General features: G+C 33.8%; 1 pseudogene; it reads right to left on the minus strand.

Annotated features, from left to right (window-relative positions):
* Positions 1–2,877: 2,877 nt before the first annotated feature.
* Positions 2,878–15,227, minus strand: part of LOC137628343 (SET domain-containing protein SmydA-8-like) — a 16,752-nt pseudogene continuing 4,402 nt past the window's right edge.

The raw sequence follows: 15,227 nt of genomic DNA on the forward strand, positions 1-15,227 counted from the left end.
TTATTATTATTATTATTATTATTATTATTATTATTACTAGCCAAGCTACAACACTAGTTGGAAAAGCAAGATGCTATGAGCCCAAGGGCTCCAACAGGGAAAAATAATCCAGTGAGGAAGGAAATACGGAAATAAATATATGAGAATAAATTAACAATATATCATTCTAAAAACAGTAACAGCGTCAAACCAGATATGTCCTATATAAACTATTAACAACGTTAAAAACAGATATGTCCTATATAAACTATTAACAACGTCAAAACAGATATGTCATATATAAACTAAAAAAAAAAGACTCATGTCAGCCTGGTCAACATGAAAACATTTGCTCCAACTTTGAACTTTTAAAGTTCTACTGATTCAACTACCCGATTAGGAAGATCATTCCACAACTCGGTAACAGCTGGAATAAAACTTCTAGAATACTGTTTAGTATTGAGCCTCATGATGGAGAAGGCCTGGCTATTAGAATTAACTGCCGGCCTAGTATTACGAACAGGATAGAATTGTCCAGGGAGAGTATATTAGAGAAAATAGTAAATATACTGTTATTCTATAGGCAACATTTTTAAATAACTTTAGACTTGCTTAAAACAAACATGATTATGTAATTTACCAATAAGGCTGGCGTACCTTTCATCGAGTATCTCGAAGGAAATAGACTTTCCATTAAAGAAACAGAATGAAGACGAACAAAAATGGACAGTTGTATTTAGTAAACTTCTAAGAATTATAAAGAATATTCTGCCATTTCAAACCCTTTCCTAAGGAGAGCTGACATTGTTATTCTAAGATAAGGTATCTTTGCAGTAGTATATGGTGCCATTTCTATCAGAGATGGTGAAGTTGCCATAAATCATTGCAATAAGACATGCAGTCATTGCCATATGACATGATGCCATTCCTTTAAGACATGGTATGATTGCCAATCGACATGGCAACTTTGCAGTAAAACATAGCACCATTGCCGTAAGAGATGGCGTCGTTCGCAAAAGACATGGCAACTTTGCTGTAAAACATAGCACCATTGCCGTAAGCGATGGCGTCGTTGGCAATAGACATGACAACTTTGCCATAAGTGATATCATCACTGCCAATAGACATAACTTTGCTGTAAAACATGGCACTGTTGCCGTAAGAGATAACGTCGTTGGCAATAGACATGGCAACTTTGCCATAAGTGATATCATCATTGCCAATAGACATGGCAACTTTGCTGTAAAACATGGCACTGTTGCCATAAGAGATAGCATTGTTGCCAATACACAAGGAAATTTAGTGGAAAACAAGGCGCCGTAGCCGTAAGAAATAATGTCATAGCAAATAGACATAGCAAAATTATCATAAACATGGCACTATTGCCATAAAAGATAGCGTCACTTTGTAATAACACATGCCCTCATCATTTTCAATAGATTTGGCAACTTTTCCACAAGACATATCATCATTTCCAATGGACTCGGCAACTTCGCCACAAGACATGGTATCATCGCTGTAAAAGATGACATCATTGCCGAAAGACATGGCGTCATTGCCATCAGACATGATGTCTTTTCCATAAATTATTATAGTGCCACTTACTCCTACTAATCTACACCATCAAACCAAAGTCTAAACATATTTAGACCTAGCCAGACATCATCATCAGATACCTACATAGTACAGATTGTTTTTTAGTGCCGCATAAAATGTCGTTTCACCCACACGACAGGTTAGGTTCTGACATCCATTGTGAGAGGTTGAATGACAGTGACACCAAACAAGTAAGGCTGTGATGGGGTACTGATTTAAAGAATCTAATATCCCCTTCTGTTGATTCCAATTCCAATCATGAAAACTGTAACAATATGTGAATGTTGTGGTCACGTGACTTACCCAAACATAAACAACAGATATCATTTACAAACTTAGACAGCGTACCAACAATATTCATACACTGATTACATACGAAATCCTGACCACAACATTCACATATTGTTACAAAAACAAATATCTTTTTAGGTTTTTGTAACGTAAATGGGTCTTATTACATACGTTTCAAGCCTTTAGATTATAATATGATAATGTCAACATTAACGATGGTACCATTTTGAATGTGAAGGTTTATTACTAATGTAAATAAATGGATTCAGTTATAAGTAGTCAGTAGTATTTTTTACCTTCTTAAACATATAAGTTTAAAAAAAAACTTTCTGGGAATTTTTTTCCTTAAATTTCAATAACTTATGACAAGATACGACTAGTGCTACTAACTACTATTTCTGCTACTACTACTACTATTACCACTACTACTACTACTACTACTACTACTACTACTATGAGAGCAGTAGCAGAAGCTGCTGCTTTAACACTTCTTGCCAAAGATCTTGCAAGACTAACAAATTCACAGTAAGGTCATCTTGGTTTGAATAAAGAGCAATAAGAGTAATATTTTGTTATTCTGTTATTATGGACACAAAATAAGAGAGAACAACTACCCTTAAAGAATACGAAATTTACAAGAATTTACAACTTATCAATGAAATAAAAAATTGCTGATAAAAATCATTACAAAAATATGTCATCAATTTTATCATCAACATAGTTTCCACTTCTTACTCCTATTTGTGATTTAAGTTTATAACAAAAGAACGACGGAGGAAATTAACCATAAATGGAGGTAAAATGGAAGGATCAGATGGTCATTTAAAAGATCCGTAAGTAATGCCTACAGCTTACCATGTAGGATACAATTGAGCAGAGGAATTTCTGGTATATTATCATTCTGAGGAGGTGTACCCTGTTACACTCTTAATACACTGCGAGTTCCTGTATGTATCCCTGCCACCTCCTCTGTTTCTCTCCCTACTTTCTCTGGTTATTCAACAAACACTAAGGGTGTAGCAGGATGCACTCCCTTAGAGCAAGGTGTGTCAGGAACTTCTGTGTTTAACTGTACATTAATGGCAGTGACCCTACTACTGAGACAGGGATTGTGGCAGGGTGCACTACCTTAGAGCAAGGCGCGCCAGGGATTCCGGTGTCCATCCGTACACTAATGGCAGTGCCCCTACTACTGAGACAGGGATTGTGGCAGGGTGCACTACCTTAGAGCAAGGCGCGCCAGGGATTCCTGTGTCCATCCGTACACTAATGGCAGTGCCCCTACTACTGAGACAGGGATTGTGGCAGGGTGCACTACCTTAGAGCAAGGCGCGCCAGGGATTCCTGTGTCCATCCGTACACTAATGGCAGTGCCCCTACTACTGAGACAGGGATTGTGGCAGGGTGCACTACCTTAGAGCAAGGCGCGCCAGGGATTCCTGTGTCCATCCGTACACTAATGGCAGTGCCCCTACTACTGAGACAGGGATTGTGGCAGGGTGCACTACCTTAGAGCAAGGCGCGCCAGGGATTCCTGTGTCCATCCGTACACTAATGGCAGTGCCCCTACTACTGAGACAGGGATTGTGGCAGGGTGCACTACCTTAGAGCAAGGCGCGCCAGGGATTCCTGTGTCCATCCGTACACTAATGGCAGTGCCCCTACTACTGAGACAGGGATTGTGGCAGGGTGCACTACCTTAGAGCAAGGCGCGCCAGGGATTCCTGTGTCCATCCGTACACTAATGGCAGTGCCCCTACTACTGAGACAGGGATTGTGGCAGGGTGCACTACCTTAGAGCAAGGCGCGCCAGGGATTCCTGTGTCCATCCGTACACTAATGGCAGTGCCCCTACTACTGAGACAGGGATTGTGGCAGGGTGCACTACCTTAGAGCAAGGCGCGCCAGGGATTCCTGTGTCCATCCGTACACTAATGGCAGTGCCCCTACTACTGAGACAGGGATTGTGGCAGGGTGCACTACCTTAGAGCAAGGCGCGCCAGGGATTCCTGTGTCCATCCGTACACTAATGGCAGTGCCCCTACTACTGAGACAGGGATTGTGGCAGGGTGCACTACCTTAGAGCAAGGCGCGCCAGGGATTCCTGTGTCCATCCGTACACTAATGGCAGTAACCCTACTACTGAGACAGGGATTGTGGCAGGGTGCACTACCTTAGAGCAAGGCGCGCCACGGATTCCTGTGTCCATCCGTACACAAATGGCAGTAACCCTACTACTGAGGATAAGAATGATCCCATCACCTTCCCCTACAACTCCATATAAGTATTCCTTACCTTGACTTCCCATATCCTTTCCATAGTAAGAGGTAGAATGCCCATTACTATCCTTCACCTTTCTATCCTATTTGCTTTCCAGTTACTAGAGAGAGACAGAGAGCGCACCATACATGAGGAACATACACTCCCTTGAAACGATGTCAATCAACCAATAACTCAAAAGGTTCCTACATCCTGGGGGTTAGCATATCCCTTCGAGGTCCTTCGTTAGTAGGGCGAGTTTTTCTTTGATTCCTAACTCTTTCGTCTCAATCTCTGTGCAGAAGATGCCTCTAGACTCTTGTAGTCTGTTTTCAGCTTCGTCGAAGTAGACCTGTGAAAAAAGTTTAAAATATTATCATGATATTTTGTTTTTTCTCATTTTATACAAATGTCAAAAATATCTTATGAAAAAATTAATTTGCTTCCATCTATTTCCGGTAATATCATTGCTGGACACTGTACATAATAAATGTAGGCAAATCCTTGAATAATCGTTAATTTGAGTTTCCGGTTAAATACAAAAGATAATATAGGAATAGGAATAATTAAGTTATGGGAAAATAGTTATATAAAATGAAAGATTGTGCAACACACTTGCCAAAGTTGTCATATGAGCTTATGTAACCGTTTTGGGGTACGAACATTGATTTTACAAGTTTATCTCAAAATACAATCCTTAAAAACTTGCAGCAGACAATAGGACTCTAGTATGAGCGAAAGGAGTCACAATGAGACCCGTACAGATAACAAAGGGAAAGATAACTTCATCATGACTACTCAAATCCCTCAACAGTGGAATACAATACTGTATTTGGATTGATGATGACTGGTTTTATTTTGGTTGTATTGCACAGACTAGTGTGACTATAAACTGAATTACATTATATAGCTCAGCAACCAACCATCAACCCACACCCCCTCCAAAAAAAAAAAAAAAAAAAAAATAATAATAGTAGAATTAACCAGAATGGGCCCTAAATATAGAACCAAATAAAAAATAATCACCAGAGTTTGTGCCAATGTCATCTGACAATCAGTACTAACAATCAATTACAAATCCCAGCAAATGAAGTTTGATGTTACACCCCTGTTTGTCTGCACCACTCACAATATCACCCAAAAACCAACAGCAAATTACTTATGAGCGTTTGGATAATGAATGACCCTTAAATATGTAGGAAGCAATAAATAATCACCAGAACTTGTGCCAATGTCATCTAACAATCAGTACTACCACCCAATTAAAAATAACAGCAAATGTTGCTAAACTTCACTTGTCGAGAGACCAATGATGTTCCACCTAAGTATACTATATTCCTGTTTGTCTGTACCACTAACAATATCACCCAAAAAAGGGATTTTGACATATAAAATATCTATTTTTGGGTGAGACAGCCATGTCGCCCTGATGGAAGTTCCCCAAAGGCAGAATTTTACTTGGGATATTTCTGCATGATATACCAGAGAACTTTACCTGTAGATGTATCGAAGGGTTCTAACCCCTGGAGCGAATATCCCGAGGGATATCGTGTATGTAACAGGGACGTGTTTAAATACAACCACAGCTATCCCCAGAATAGCGTTAACCTTGTCTAGAAGGATATGGGATAGGATCAGTAACGTCCTTGAATATCCAATAGCAAATTATTTACTTGCTTTTGGAAAATTTCTGGGATAAACTGAGGGTCACAAATTCAAGAGTTAACCTTGTCTAGAAGGATATGGGATAGGATCGGTAGCGTCCTTGGATATCCAATAGCAAATTATTTACGAGCTTCTGGAAAATTTCTAGGATTAACTCTGAGTCACAGATTCAACTACAAATCATAAGCTGTTCCGGGTTCGATTCCCGGCCGGTCAGAAGCTATTGTCTTTGTGTGATATCACCTGGGGCTCTGATCCCAAGGTCGTTTAGAGAATCCAGACATTAATGTATCAAGATAATTTAGGATAACTTACTTCTGTCTTTTCGTTGTTCAGATCTCCGAATGACAACAGTTTTCGAGCCATAGTTTTCAGGGCAGCGTGAAGTTCATACAGAATATGTCCTCTGAAATTACTTTTCCCAGGTGATATTAAATCTGCCACTTTCAGAAGGTCTCTACAGAAAGAAATTTTCGTTTCGAGTTGAATTTTTGAGAGGTCTGAAGTAGAAAATAAATTTTGTTACATATAGAAATCTATTTATATCATTTTTATATCATTGTTGTTATTACTATTATCATTCTTTCACGAGATATTTACAGAAAGAAATTTTCGTTTAGAGTTGAATTTTTGAGAGGTCTGAAGTAGAAAATAAATTTTGTTACATATAGAAATTTATTTATATCATTTTTATATTATTATTGTTATTACAATTATCATTCTTTCACGAGATATTTACAGAAAGAAATTTTCGTTTCGAGTTGAATTTTTGAGAGGTCTGAAGCAGAAAATAAATTTTGTTACATATAGAAATCTATTTATATCGTTTTTATATTATTATTCTTATTACTATTATTATTCTTTAAGGAGATCTCTACAGAAAGAAATTTTCGTTTCGAGTTGAATTTTTGAGAGGTCTGAAGTAGAAAATAAATTTTGTTACATATAGAAATCTATTTATATCATTTTTATATTATTATTGTTATTACAATTATCATTCTTTCACGAGATATTTACAGAAAGAAATTTTCGTTTCGAGTTGAATTTTTGAGAGGTCTGAAGTAGAAAATAAATTTTGTTACATATAGAAATCTATTTATATCATTTTTATATTATTATTGTTATTACAATTATCATTCTTTCACGAGATATTTACAGAAAGAAATTTTCGTTTAGAGTTGAATTTTTGAGAGGACTGACGCAGAAAATAAATTTTGTTACATATAGAAATCTATTTATATCATTTTTATATTATTATTGTTATTACTATTATCATTCTTTCACGAGATATTTACAGAAAGAAATTTTCGTTTAGAGTTGAATTTTTGAGAGGTCTGAAGTAGAAAATAAATTTTGTTACATATAGAAATCTATTTATATCGTTTTTATATTATTATTATTATAATTATTATTATTATTATTATTATTATTATTATTATTATCATTATTATTATTATTATTATTACTAGCGAGGCTACAACCGTGGTTGGAAAAGCAGAATGATACATGCCCAAGGTCTCCTATAGAGAAAGTAACCCAGCAAGGAAAGGAAATATTATATAAACTATGTATTAATAATGAATAAGAAATAACATTTATTTTGAGGTTAGCAACAACGTTAAAAGAGATCAGTCATATATAAACTATAAAACGATATTTATGTCAACCTGTTCAACAATAGTATATTTGATATTATGTAAATTCCATGCAATACCTAACTGAGATATGCATTCATTAAAAGATTTTGAGATTAGCAACAACATTAAAATAGATGTCATATATAAACTATAAAACGATATTTATGTTAACCTGTTCATGAATATATCATTTGATATCACGTAAATTCCATACCATACCTTAATGAGATATGCATTCATTAAAAGATATAGTAATATGCATATAATACATATACTTTGCGCTACAAGTATTACTAAGGGGAAAGAGCTCCTAAGTCTTTAGATTCATTTACTTTCTAATTCGTTAATCAATCAACTATTAAGTAGAGAGCTTACTCAAGAGTTACTAAATTTAATTTTTGATTAATCATGATCTAATATCCTTTATTACCTAATCATTACCGAAGGTAAGACCTTCTTCAAGAAAATAACTTAATTGAGTCATTGCCAAATTAAGATCTATGGTGGCTTGCTGTCCCGTCAAAATTTTCATTTAAGATGTAACAGAAAGGAAAGTAAATAGTTATCTAATCCCTATTTAAAATAATTCTTTACAAAGCTATTTTCCCTCTTGGAGCCCTTGGGCTTATAGCATTATCTTTCCAATTAGGGTTGTAGCTTAATAATAATAATAATAATAATAATAATAATAATAATAATAATAATAATAATAATAATAAATAATAATAATTTATAATAATAATAAATAATAATAAATGATATTAAATAATAAAAAAAAAAAAAAAAAAAATAATAATAATAATAATAATAATAATAATAATAACTAAAGAACTCGAGTGAGCTGATATCAATAAAAAGATTAAAAAGTTGTTACCCAAAACAATAAGTAAAGTGAATCTTTGCCAAACTCATCACTGAGGAGATTTCTCACCCGATGAGAAACTAAAATGACTTAAGCTACATTATTATCAATATTATCATTAACTGTTAAGCTACAATCCTAGTTGGAAAAGCAGGATGCTATAAGCCCAGGGGCCCCAAAAGGGAAAATAGCCCAGTGAGGAGATGAAACAATGAAAAATAAAATATTTCAAGAACAGTATCAACATTAAAATAAATATTCCCTATATAAACTATAAACACTTTAACAAAACAAGAGGAAGAGAAAGATAGAATAGTGTCTCCGAGTGTACCCTCAAGCAAGAGAACTCTATCCCAGCCCAGGGGCCCCAACATGAAAAATAGCCCAGTGAGGAGATGAAACAAGGAAAAATAAAATATTTCAAGAACAGTAACAACATTAAAATAAATATTTCCTATATAAACAATAAAAACTTTAACAAAACTAGAGGAAGAGAAATTATATAGAATAGTGTTGCCAGAGTGTACCCTCAAGCAAGAGAACTCTATCCCAGCCCAGGGGCCCCAACATGAAAAATAGCCCAGTGAGGAGATGAAACAATGAAAAATAAAATATTTCAAGAACAGTAACAACATTAAAATAAATATTTCCTATATAGACACTTTAACAAAACTAGAGGAAGAGAAATTAGATAGAATAGTGGTGCCGAGTGTACCCTCAAGCAAGAGAACTCTAACCCAATAACTAACCTTTGTATCTAAAATCAGGATGGTTACCACAGAACTTGATCCAGGCCAATTTAGCCTCAATGATAATCTGGTGGTTAGTATGAAGTTTCCCAGTGCTCGTGTCTATCAGCTCTTCCAGAGGTTCCAGCTTGCTTCTGTCCCTCGCTTGAAAAGCTTTCGTTAGGATGGCCTGGCTCTTTCTTACCTGTAAAGGAATGTTTGATTAACTGTAGGTATAGGCTACTGTATACCGGTAATATGATATATAATACAGTTTATATATATATATATATATATATATATATATATATATATATATATGTATATATATATTTATATATATATTATATTTATATATATATTATATTTATATATATATATATATATATATATATATATATATATATTTATATACATATAAAGACATATATATATATATTTATATATCTATACATACACACACATATATATATATATATATATATATATATATATATATATACATATAAAGATATATATATATATATATATATATATATATATATATACATATAAAGATATATATATATATATATATATATATGTATATATATATATATACATGCATACATACATACATACATACATACATACAGTAAGTATTAAATATGTGTGTGTGTGCAGAAAGGTAGGCCGGAGCTGGATAGAGAACTCACAATACAACCTGCATTTCAAAGGAAAAGAGAAGAGAAAGTAGCTAGGAAAAAGAATGTAACCTGTCTCTGTAAAACATGGTAAACCCCGCCATCTTTTGGGAGTGAAAATAAACGAATGAATAAATACAGGCGTAAAATAATTTTTCTATAAAATGTTAGTCAAGTCTGGTCTAATGAGAGGAGATTATTCAAAGAATAAGTTTCTGGTTAAGAACCTGAAATTCTTTCAAGATATATCAGAATTAACTTTAAATTATAATCACTGAATCTTCCTAATGTGGTGATAGATCTGGGTATAAGGTTAGTAAAGAGAAATTAGTGGTGTAAAGTGAATTCAGTTTCTAGTATCCCAATAGTCACGCTTCATATTGGGTTATTTATTAATTGGTGGAAGTGTTACGGTTAAATCAAGATAAAATACTCTTATTTTAAAGGTTCACAACATTTAGCAATTCACCAGACTGTAGTTATAAAATTACAAATAATTATAAAGAAGTTACAAATCGTAGTTACAAAAGTATAAATCTGTGAATGTGTCCAAACTTTGAGAGAGAATAAAACTACACTCCAAGTAAAAACAAAGTTATGCATTTAAATAAATTTTAATGTATGAAGAATCATCAAGAGGATACAAATGCCATATGTGCCATGGCTGAAAAGAGACAAAAATTCTAATGAAATCTGTTAGGAAACATTTTGGAATGGCTTTAGGATTTGAACTCACTCCAAATGTTCCAAGACAAATAACTTCGAAAACTTTAGTCGAATTCATCTTGAAAGAAATGACACCTTCACACACAAATGTGTTACTTTAAAAAGGTTTCTGCACAAGGATCCTTTTGAGAAAAACAATGAAATCTGTTGGTAAACATTTTGGAATGGCTTTAGGATTTGAACTCACTCCAAATGTTCCAAGACAAATAACTTTGAAAACTTTAGTCGAATTCATCTTGAAACAAATGACACCCTTAAACACAAATGATTTAATTTAAAAAGGTTTCTGCACAAGGATCCTTTTGAGAAAAACAATGAAATCTGTTGGTAAACATCTTGGAATGGCTTTAGGAACCCACTCCAAATGTTCCAAGACAAATAACTTCGAAAACTTTAGTCGAATTCATCTTGAAAGAAATGACACATTCACACACAAATGTTTGAATTTAAAGGTTCCTGCACAGGGATCCTTTTGAGAAAAACAATGAAATCTGCTGGTAAACATCTTAGAATGGCTTTAAGAACTCACTCCAAATGTTCCAAGACAAATAACTTCGAAAACCTTAGTCGAATTCGTCTTGAAACAAATGACACCTTTAACCACAAATGATTTAATTTAAAAAGGTTTCTGCACAGGGATCCTTTTGAGAAATGACACATTCACACACAAATGTTTGAATCTAAAGGTTCCTGCACAAGGATACTTTTGAGAAAAACAATTCTACTATCTACTAAAACAGGTAAAAGGTTTCATCATCTCACTAACGTCTTTGCTAGCGATGGTGAAGTTGCAGTCCTGACACCGCCAGACAGCATCACTGATCAGAGGAGCTGTCGAGAGAACGTGTCCACCACACTGCCTGCATAACAGTGTGCTCAAGTTAGAGCCAAGCTCAGTTGGATCTGAACAACGTAGACAACTGCATTCAAAGAACTTGGATATCTGTTTCAGAATACCAAAAAAAAAAAAAAAAAAAAAAAAAAAAAAAAAAATTAAAAGAATATTAGATGGTTAGATGAATAGGGTAAAGGAGTTAGCCAGTCATTGGATTTAATTCTAAATTAATAATTAATAATGAAATTCCTATCTAATATGATTGAAGAGTAATGTTCTTAATAAATATATAACCATCTTGAATAAGTTTTTCTCAAGTGAAACAGGGCATCTGGTTTAATTCTTCAAATTAACTATAAATCTACTAATTTCTAAATATCATATTGATTGCTCTTGCACCATTAACCCTTTCCATGTCAGTCGTGAATTCAACGAAACTTCTGATGTAGCGAAATCTTTCAAGACCAAACAAACCTAAGCTAGTTAATATCTATTGGAAATCTCATAAAGACCTTTCCCTTGAACACCAACATTCTAAAGTTTGAGTCATTTTAAAAGAGACTTTCCTTTTTAAAATTCTCACTAAGTCACCGATGGCAGTGAAAGGGTTTAAGTGAAGACGCAAACTACGCTATCAACCGTAATTTTAATCAGAAATTCTCCGTAAAAATATAGTTCTCATCCGTAATTCAGTAAAATACAGATGATAGTAATTTACCCTACTTTGTTATTATCTTTAATGGGATAGTGAACCGTAATACCACTCCTTTACGTCATATAATCCATTTTTAAAACGGCAAATGCCTGGCAATATTTACTCCAGGATTTTTACTGCTTTTATATGGCAAAAAATTTAACAGTGTATATAAACAAAACTAATTGACTACGCAACTCACTAAGAGATCTTGTCTTCTTCCAATAGTGTTGCAGATAATATTCGTATAGCACATGTGATGAGGGGGCGCCCTTGGGTATGGGCACGGTGCTCCTGACGATGGCTCTCATGTCGCTGTCGAATATGCACTGCGTGTTGGGACAACAGTCGTGGGCCAACATAGCCATCCTGGGGAACACCCCTTGCACGGTTTCCCCGTTCAGTTTCACCTCAATGGAATTGGTTTGTATCATGCCACAAATCTTGTAGATATCCGATTCTTCTATGTCTTTGAAGGTAATGGCTTGACTGTTCACAAAAAAGAAGGTATGTATTGAATATATACTAGATACTGTATGGTGTTTTATATATAATAAACAAATACATATATACACATAAATATATATATATATATATATAATCAATATACATATATATACAGTAATATCTATATATATATTATATATATATATTATATATATATGTATATACTGTATATATTTATATATATATATATATATATATATATATATATATATATGTATTATATAGATATATATATATCTATAATATTATATATATATATATATATATGGGTTTACATATACAAATAAAATATATTTATATACAGCTATAAGGATCAACCATACCAAATTCTTCTATGGGTTTCCACTCGTATGTGATTATTGAGTACTGTAGGGGGAGAATGGAGATGGTTTGAGCATGCTCTTCGCACTCCCCAAGAGAGATTAGTTAACCAAACTTTCAACTGGGCTTCACAAGGCACTAGAAAAGTTGGAAGACCCAGGCCTACATGGCTGAGAACTATGAAGCGTGAAGTAGGAAAGGATGAATGGAGAAGTAATGATTTAAAAGCTCAAGATAGAGACGACAGGCGAAATCTAACCGAAGTCCCTTTGCGTCAATTGGCGAGGAGATGATGGTGATGATGATGATGATGATGATGATGATATAGATATACTGTATATATATATATATATATATATATATATATATATATATATATATATATATATGTATATATATATACATATATATATTATATATTTATATTTATATTTATATATATAGTATACAGTATATATACATATATATATATATATATATATATATATATATACATATATAAAATATACATATAGTATATATAAATTATATATTTTAAATATACATATATAAGCAGTTGACCCCCTTAAAGTCCACTGCTGAAGAAAAAACTAAAAGAATATTTGGTACAAATTTTTCAAACCGTTTGCTATCCTTATAGGTTAAGGCTCATTACAGAGGCTAGTACCATAACCTTCTATTAATTAACCCTACTTAATGACATTTGAATAAATATCTTATGTACCAATAAAAATATTAATATCATTTAAACACTACACTTCTTTATTCATTGTAAAAGAGAAATGTTTCACATATTACCAGAAAAATACAGCCTCTTCCTTGTATGAATTTCATATGTGAATTTATACATTTCATATTATCAAGTTGGTAAACAAGAAGTTACCATCCATCCTCCCATTGTTGAAGGAGATATTTTGGGGTTTATATAAGACCAAAATCATCTTATGTCTTCTCTGGACATAAACCACATATATACAAACATATATAATAGACTTCTTCCCCATCGGTATCCCTACATTAGGGGGTTACTTGTCTGATGTGCACTCTCCAATGCCTTCGATCAAAGGCATCCTCTTCCACCAAACCTCTTCTCTCCATATCATCCTTCACCCTATCTCACCCTCTAATTCTTTGCCTCCTTCTTGATCTTTTCCACTAACAAGTTCTTCCCAACATATATAATATAGCCATACAAACTGGAACTTACTTCAAGTATTCTATAATGTTATTTCGAATCCTCAGCTTCCATTCATCAGTCACTGAGCCCAAGTTATCTTGCAATGCCATGAGGGTTCTCCACTTCTTGGGGTCTGTATATCTGGTGAGCAGACAGCGAAGGGGCAAGATAAACTCGTAGATGGCCTTCGTACTTCCAACGGGAGATATAGCACACTTTGGAAAGCACTAGACATTCTGCCTGACAGAAAGGAGGGAAGCTGTTAAGAATGCGTTAGTTCTCCTACTACGCGTCATCTGGACGGACCATCAATTCTCTCCAACTTCTTTTTCCTTCACCCGTCACCCATATCTACTACGTTATCCTAAAGAATCTTTCCTTATTTGCTTTCCCCTTTTCTATTTCTATCTCAATCTTCCCCGATAGTACATTGTTTTTCAGATATGGATCACAACTAGTAAATCAAGTGAATGGTATCACAGTAATCACAGACAACTATTGCCTGAATGAAAATATCTAGATTCACTAAAAGTCAAGAATTTATTTTTGCTCAGACCTACTTTAAAATTACCAAACAAGTTATTTGTTTCTAAGGCCATTTGAGAATTACAGGGTACAAATACTAATGAAATAAGGTGCATAAAAACTTGACATATCAGTCATACCCAATGTCTGATTGTCTCTCTCCTCCCCAAATTAGAGACAAAAGCTATTGAAACATTGAAAGCAACTTTATAGTTTTCATAATAATAAACATTAAACCAAAATTGCGAAAAAATTACTACCTCATGGGAGGCTGCATTTTTGCAGGTCACAGAGCACTGAGGAAAATGACACTTTGAACAGAAGTGGATCCCAGAGGCCACCCTGAGGCACCCCAAGCAAAGGGGTCTCGAATCGCTTCGGGGACCGATGACAATGACGGAATCTCTGATCACATTTCGCCTGGTTTTATGTCCCGTGTTGCTTTTGGATACCTAATGGGTTGAAATAAAAAAATTTTTATAAGGATGGAAGTGATTTTATATACAGTAATGCATACATATGTGTCTACATGTTCAATAAATATAACACACACACACACACACACACACATATATATATAATATATATATATATATATATATATATATATATATATAATATATATACAATATATACTGCATATATAGGTATATAATCTAAAAATAATACATATACTGTATTATACATATATTCTATATAACATACCTATTTTTAGATAACATATGTGTATATATATACATAT

Source organism: Palaemon carinicauda, chromosome 36, assembly GCF_036898095.1.
Source record: "Palaemon carinicauda isolate YSFRI2023 chromosome 36, ASM3689809v2, whole genome shotgun sequence".
Lineage (NCBI taxonomy): Eukaryota > Metazoa > Arthropoda > Malacostraca > Decapoda > Palaemonidae > Palaemon > Palaemon carinicauda.